The 8663-nt window shown below is 35.6% G+C and overlaps 1 pseudogene; it reads right to left on the bottom strand.

The window, feature by feature from the left end:
* Window positions 1-4484: 4484 nt before the first annotated feature.
* Window positions 4485-7741, bottom strand: LOC149251203 (probably inactive receptor-like protein kinase At2g46850; annotated as a pseudogene).
* Between the last annotated feature and the right edge of the window lie 922 nt (window positions 7742-8663).

Below are 8663 nucleotides of genomic sequence, written 5' to 3'. Positions count from 1 at the left end.
AACTACTTTTATCTGAGTTTTTTGTTGGGACTGTGAAGATGTTTTAATCTAACTTGTTTCGAGTTAACATTTCACTTATCATCAAAGAAGTGAAATCTTCGAGAAAAATGTGTCAGATTAAATATTTTTACACAGTTCATACCAAAACTCAATAGTGTTAACCTGAGAAATCCTCCACTTGACTTCTACTTGATTATTACCAAGGTATATCAACTATAACATGGCAGATCAAAACCATTTCTGGCGCATCTCTCATAATCGTTTGCATTATTCTAGCACTTAACATCTTGCTTGTTGAATGATTTGTTTGTGTGGATGCATGTTAGGATCTTTTGCAGGATGTTATTGTTATCACTATGGAAGTTCTTCAAAAATGAAATGCTTTTAGAATTGAGATTCCTTTGGTACTTCCAATTCTGGAATGGTGGCATTTGACACTTATACATCTTCTTTAAAATATCCTGGGCATGGAGCTTCAAATAGCTTATTGTCAAATCTCTACTTGACCTCAAGGAAGAAATTTTAGTACCATATAACTTGTTTTTTGCATGATAACAAGCATCGTAACAAACTTTGCTTTCTCTAGAACTTATAAACTGTCTAGACACAAGCACCTTTTCAGGTTTGGCAATGAAGCAGGTGTGATGCCCCAGAGTTTCAATTTATCATTGTTAGAATGATACCCACAGGCAATCAAAAAACACATTTATATCATAATGAATAACCAATTTTCTACCAATACCCTATCCATTCCCATCGTGAAAGGAAGGTTCCACTTCCAAACCAAACAATAGCATTCCATCCTCAGTCCACACTGGCACTAAAATAAACTTTTATAACATACAGGTCCATTGTATTCAATGACCAGATACATTCTCACACTAAAAAATAAAAACTTGAAGAAAAGTGACAATCTGAAATCAAAACTTCAGTAAGTTAGATGCTTTATTACATTTTATGAGAAGAAAAGTGAAAATCTGAAATCAAAACTTCAGTGAGTTAGATGCTTTATTACATTTTATGAGAAGAAAAGTGACAATCTGAAATAAAAAAACTTCAGTAAGTTAGATGCTTTATTACATTTTATGAAAATAATTCTTTGTAGTTACCCATTTTGTTTGGGATACAAATTCTTTAAATGGTGTTTCATGTAATTTATTTGAATTTTGTTGGATTGTGATCAAAGAAATTTATAATTTGTACCTTGGTTTTACAGTTTTTGGGATTCTTCTATAGAGATTTACGACAAAGCTTGGTGGACCTCGATGCTCTTTTCAACATCTTAAGGTAATTTTCTTTGCTAAACCCTAGGATACATGTTGATTTTTAGTTTTTCAAGACTCCATAAATCCCATTAGCTTTATGTGTGACCTAATTAAATTAGTTATATTTTTTGCATGTGCATGTTGGAGTGACATCTAAACCAATTTAATCATTTGATTCAAAAATTTGTTTAGAATATTAACAAACCATAGTATGACACTTATAATCAATTATGCAAAAATTCCAAGCAAACATAAATAATATATAACATATCACTAAAAGAGATAACAAGCATTTATGGAAGCTAAATCTGCACACTGTTTATTAGCTTTTCATTGGCATTGAGAATGTAAAGTCTATTTTCTATGATTATTGGAGTAGGGAACTTTTATAATTACCAGTGGATGAGTAACCCTCATGGTCTATAACTTTTACCATCTTTGCCCTATTAGATCTTTCAAAAAAGCACACTTCAAGGCCCCTACAAGCAAAATGTCCTAGGATTTTTAGGTCAATTCACATGATTTGCTTGAGGAAGTAGAGCCAAGTTTATGATAATTTTTTTGATTTTTATGGTTCAAATAGACTCTGATATCGAGTAAAATTTTCTGGTAAATTCTAGATTGCAGAATGAAACAAAATGGGGTAAAAGAGAGAATAATTTTGGATTTTTTTTATTAACAAGGAAAGAAGACTAGTGCCTTGATCTGTTATGGGCACATTATAGCAAAATCTAGCCCCTATTCTAGTCAGCGTATCATTTTGAAAATTTTAATAGATTTTGCAAGAATTCTTGTGTGGGGAAAATTAGGCATCAAGTCATCCTATAGGGTTGACTGTATATGCCATAGGATTCACACAGAGGAAATGCCATTGTGAAACATATAGAACCTGAAATAGTATGTTGTATGCAATTCGATTTTGTGCCTTTGAGATGCTTCACATACAGTGGGTTGGCTAATCAATCTGCAACCTGTCAATCATGTGATGCCATTCTTCTGTATGTGTTGAGTCTGTCATGTTGTACCTTTTGTTTATATCATGCCTCTTGATGAATTAGCAAAGCATTCATTGTTAGGATGTAGTTTTTTCTGGAGAATTTACTAGTGTTCATCTTCCAGAATGGTTGATGTTTTGAATCCTCAACTAGATTCATCTTCAGGATGAACACTGGTAAATTCTCCAGGAAACCTACAACCATATATTCCATCCCACAGGAATCTTAAACCTATCATATATTGTTAATTAATCAAAATTATTGTGCTGTTTTGTGGTTCCAATGATCAAAGAAATTGATGTGCTGTCTTTTGGGTTCCATTATCTGGATACGAGTCAAAAATATTGAACTCCCATGAGAAGTTTATCGGTCAATTTCATGATTGTTAATGCATCAGCGATGGTGATCCCATGGGGTGTTATATTCCTAATATACATGTATATTAACTTGGCAACATTGAAGTGTAAAATATTTAGTAAGAGTTCCTTTCAATATCTAGCACATTAAAAAAGTTTACGTGCTGTCTTTTGGGTTCCATTGTTGCTGACGGTATACGAGTCAAAAATATTGAACTCCCAAGAGAGAAAGAGTATATGCAAATGTTGTTCTTACATAAAATGTCTCTGAGGCAATCCAGCGTTGTTGTGAAAGACACTTCCTTTAAAATGGGCTGTGATGAACTCAATGGCAAATGATATGAAAAGTACAGAGTAGAGAACACATCTGACCTTATTGGTTTTCTTTTGTTTTTATCAACATATAGAGCACAAACATCATAATCAAGTAGAAGAAGATGGTATTAATAGCCCGAGATTCAAGAAGAATGGCATTTTGCAATGAAGATAACTTGTTCCAAGCCATGACCATAGTGGCTTTCTTTGACTCAAATTCTTCCTGAGTTGACAAAACCATAGAGGAGCTCTGTGCTAGGCAATTATGAGTTGGCTAAAGCTCATCTTGGTAAGTAGTGAGCTAAAGCTAGTGCTGGCAAGCATTATCAGCAAGTTGTTGTACTGATACTTGCTTTATTCAAATGCTTCAACTTGAGTTTGTGTATGAGTATCAAGGCCTTGCAAAGCAATACTTTGGTCATCCAGTAATAGTTTCTATTGAGCCAATGACAAAGTCACTGCGTTGCCAATGTCATCTGTTTTATTTTGAATATTGTCTAATTGAGATGATACAGTGCTAGCCACTTCAGTGATTTGCTTTTATATCTGTGAAGTTAATTTTTGAAGGTACCCTATATCTTGTCCTAATCTTACATAGAACTTTTGAAGATCAACCATACTAGTGTCCACAGTCTTCAGCATATCAAACTACTATTCTTGAAACTTAAATTAAATGACAATTATCTGATGAGATTGCTCAAAAAAATGGAATTGCACTAATCTATAACGTTTGTCATTTTATCGTGTACAACCTTTGAATAAGATCTAGTAGTTATGCTTGAGAATAAATAGAGTCTAGGGAATTATGGTTTTCATTAGAGTGCTCCAACTGAGAATTCGACTGTTGCTCTCTTTTATCCAATTTGTTCACTACCCAATGAGTGGATGACTTCAACTCATTCACAACCCTTTATCTTTCTTGAATGAATTGCTCTGCAAATGATGGCACATAGCTCTTGTATCCTGTATGCAATAATCTAATCTCTAGAACACTGATTTGCAGAATCTGATACTAGCAGAATAACAACAGTAAGTAGGGAGTACTCAACCTGATATGATAATCATAGGTAGAACATAGATGAACTCTGCTTCTTACTGACTTGGTTCTAGAATTCTAACATACTTTAACAACAAGGTAAACAATGTAGGCAATTATATCATCGCTTTATCAACATTAGTATATATAAACCCTCAGTTCAAGTAGAGACAAATTCAGTTAAATAAACAAAACCAAGAATTTGTATTAATTTTTTATTTGTTTCACTGTTGAGAAGATATTAATTTCATTTATATAGTTGATCTACTCCATGAGAACTCCCAAAATGGATCCCTTTTATACCAACAAGGTGACCATCAGTAAGCCTCCCAGCATATATAGTCCCACAAGCACTATGTCCACACTTTTTTTTTTGTAGTAGCAAAGTTTTTAGTGGCCTTTTCCAACATCTTATAAGAGAATAGATCAAGTTTGAACTCTTCAAAGTGCATAGGTAGAAGGTTTGCAAGTTGGCTTCCTCCCTGGACTGTCTAATTCAAAAATTAGATTATCTATGTTATCTGTGTAAAGCAAGTGCAATAAGACTTGCTGCCACAAGTGTTGACGAAGCCACAAGCCCAGTCGCAAGGACTATTCTCTTTGTTGCATTGTGATCTCTTTGACAGTCCTTATCGTATGACTTCTCACCATGCTTTTTGCATACTCTTACGTATCGAGTGCCTTCACAGAACTCATCTCCTTGATAGCCATCTTTAGAAGCACACCTCACATTGTCAATTACATCTACTGCATGTTGATAGACCACATTGGGGTCATAGTGAACATCATCAAAAAGTGCCCATAACACCCAATTCCCACTTAGCCCATACTTTGCATCCAAACAGGTCAATATGGGTGTGAGTATCCAACTAATGAAGCTCTGGCATTGCAACTAGGAGAAGTGAGCAAAGTCATCATCTCCATGGTGCCATATTGTCTCATTCAGAAAGGGATAGCAAAATGTCCTATCAAACATGCACTGCTCATTGCAGCGCTGCATATAAGGAATATTGCACTTCAACAGACAATCTGGAGTGTTCTTGCAGTCAAATAACTGGAGAAAGTTGCTGACAGAAATTGCATAATTCTTCATGCCTTTGACACTGAAGCCCTTGAGGTTTTTAGGATAGGAAGATTAGAGAGGATTGATTATGATTCCATCTGATGAGAAACTTATAGTAAAGGTTGTTCACTTAAATCCTCACAGTATTGTTATAGAATTTCAATTTGAATCCATCCAGCTGACAATGCATTGAATTGATATAGAAAGGATATGGAATTGAGGCATTCCCACAACTTTCACTGCATTTCCTTGTGCCCTGTGCTATGTTAGAAAACACTCTAATCGAGAAGAATAGAGGCAGCCATGAACCCAAAAAGGCCAGAATAACAAGATAACAAAGGCTAATACTTCTTTTTCTTGAAAGTTACCACATCATTTTAAGGCATGCTAAGACAATATATACTTCCCAGAATAACAAAGCAAATACCCATGTATGTTTTGTATATCCACCTGGTTTTGAAGCCTGCGATGGGAAGATTTTTCCTTTGATATGATGGCAGCATTCATCCTATGCTCATTACCTACTCTAAACTTCCCCTTTCAGCTTCACTACTCCATTCGATTGCAAAGTCTACAATGGTCCGTATTAAATCAACCCAAAAGTAGGACAATCATGGCTCAAAATATATATGCATTCAATTTCTTTGTTCATACTTTTTTTTTCTTGGTTCTCGACAAGACAAGAGGTTTAATAATTGCTTAGACACTATAGTAGCCTGTCTTTCATAGTGTGCTTGATTAGTACTTCATTGTATGTCCACAACCACCAAGTATATGATATATATATTTACTCATCCTACTACATATATATACTACGTATCTATCCAAATACCAAAAATGACATTTTGGACATGTGGGTTCAAACTTCTTGCATTTGGGTCATGAAGACATGACTAGTGCTTCATTGTCGAATCCTGACAGCTACTGCGTATACATCCTAGTCTACAATATATACATTGGGTATATCACCAAATCCTTGAAATGAAATATTTTTGCATGCGGGTCAAGAGTCCTATATTTCAGTCACCCATTCACAATATAAAATATCAGGGAACCACCACTTTGATACGAGTGCCAGAATTCAAGTGCCACTCTAATAATATGTTTGTTTGCACCAGAACCAGGAAGGAGTTACATTGACGCAGATGGAATTCAAGTCCATATCTATGCAATTAGTGCAATAAAACATTTATTTTGCACAGATTTTTACCAATCTGACAAATATTGCAACGCTTTGACAATAGCCATGAACCATTCCAATAATAAAATACATTATAGACCCAAAGAGGGGGTCTTCATTTTTGTCGAAATAGAAATATTACCAACTTGGTGAAAGTTTTCTTTGAAAAAGATGGAAGAAGCTACAATGATTTTGGATATTCGTAAACATCCCTGGCAACTACTATGTGCCAAATTGTAAATTGATAAGACGCGACAATCATATGACGTCTTAAGTGGATATTTAATAAGAACAAAGCTATGTTTGAGGTTTGAGCAACTTGAAATAAAATTGAATGTCTGAATATAGAGGCATTTGGTGCTACTTGTGCAGCGGATCCACCCTTTGTTAAACTTGGGGAGCAAACTTGAGAGTGAGACCATTTGTACTGCCTCAACGCATATTCTTAGTGGAATTTTAACAAACACTTCCCTTGCAAACTCTAATCTCTCACTAGGAATACCACTTTCGTTGCAAACTCATATGCAGGTTCAAACCCCGCAGTAGCTAGCTTTAACTAGATTACATGGCCCACCAATTAAATGTGCATGGTAGTCTTCAAGTCAGGTGGCTTCCTATTTTGACTTGAGTTCACTTCTGATAGTGTGTACATTGACTTGCCTGCCCTACTTCAAAGTCGCTAAGTGGGCACATGAACTTAAAACACTAACAAAGGTGACCCAATCTGTTTTCATTCTTGCCAAAAATGTTTCTCTAAAAATATGTAGGGTTTTCTCACCATACCCAACTTGGGCATATGTTTCCATCATTGCATTCCAAGAAACTGCATTCCTTGTAGGCATTATATTAAATAATTGGTGTGCACTCTCTAAGGTGCCAAATTCGTAATGATTGATGTCCATGAAATGGCATCTCACATAACCATTTTATCAAATAGAAGGTGTGCATCATCTATACTCCAACACATTTAGTATACATGTCTGCAAGGGAACTCCCAAAAAATACATCCAATTCAAGTTCACTTATGATTATCAAGCCATGTAGATGTCTTCCTTGCTCAATGGAGTGTAAGGTAACAAGCATTGAGGGCACTATTGAAGGTAATATAATTCAGCCTCATGCTAGACCTATGCATTTCACGAAACTATTGGAGGGATTCCTCACTATACCCATGTTGGGTGTAGATCCCAATCAATTTACTCCAAGAGACCACATCCCTCTTAGGAATCATATCAAACAATTACCTTGCACGCTCTAACCTACTGCATCGGGCATATCCAACAACCAAAGAATTCCATGTGAAAACATTAGGCACGCAGATGTGATCAAACACTTGGATTGCATCCTCCTTTCTATCACACTTAACATACATTTCAATAAGAGCAAGCTCTGGAAAGGCATTTGATTCAAATCCCACTTTGATTACCTTAGCTTGAACTTGCGCACCACACTGTGGACACATCAAGTTGGCACATGGATTTAGACCACTTGTCAATGTAAATTGGTCTGGCCTTAAACTTGCAAGATTCATCTAAAAGTAAAGTTCCAGAGTCTCCTTGTTGTGGCCTTGCTGGGAAAACGCTGAAATGATTGCATTCCAAGACAAAAAATCCCAATCAAGCATTTTGTTGATGAGTTCAACTGCATCTTCAACATTTCCCCTTGATAGCCCGGGGTGGAGATCTTTTTTTTGGATTCTTGATTGTTTTTGTTCTTGAGCAACCTCCTTATGCCCTGGAATCTGGCTCGATGGTGATTGGGCAACAAGAAAGACCATAATGCTGCCCAATCTATGGCTAGGTGGAAAAGCGTAGTCTCTAACTCAGTTGCCCATTTTATCTAGGATTAGTACTTCTTATGATTGGAATGTGCATTAAACTCTAGGTCAAATTCAAGGTATGAGGCATAATCTTTTATAAGGAAATATATCATTGATGATATTTCTTGATAGTGCATGAATTAATTTGATGGTTGTAAGAGTTCAATTACAAGCTTATGAGTTCAGTATTGAAGCATACATAAGTACAATTTGTGAATTAGATATGCATTGTTTCTTGTCACCTTACAACCATTATCACTATGCGTTGATAATCATATCAACATTTTGATGCAATCAGTGATGGAAACTTGTAATTTATCCTTGTTTCTTTCTATCCTAACTATGACGTGCAAATAGTTGCAACTACTGTATATCTTGAGGTCTACTAGAAAATGCAGATTTGGTAGCAAACTTTTGGGGGTTGTCATCTTCTATTCTGCAGTTGGTATTTTTATTCGCTTTATCCAACATTGATTTTTGTTATCCAATGCTTTTACCTACAAGCTATTGACCATTGTAAGAATACTTCTGGCGTAAAGAGCATTGGAAGGCTTACATGCAACCTATAGGCTTAATTACACACACACACACACACATATGCATGTGTGTAGCACCCACAGACTCCATGATACCT

Source organism: Pinus tabuliformis, chromosome 7 (assembly GCF_031772625.1).
Source record: "Pinus tabuliformis cultivar Carrire ecotype Pingquan chromosome 7, CPIR1, whole genome shotgun sequence".
Lineage (NCBI taxonomy): Eukaryota > Viridiplantae > Streptophyta > Pinopsida > Pinales > Pinaceae > Pinus > Pinus tabuliformis.
Note: the sequence above shows the minus strand (reverse complement) of the source record. Positions and strands in the feature narration are given on the sequence as shown.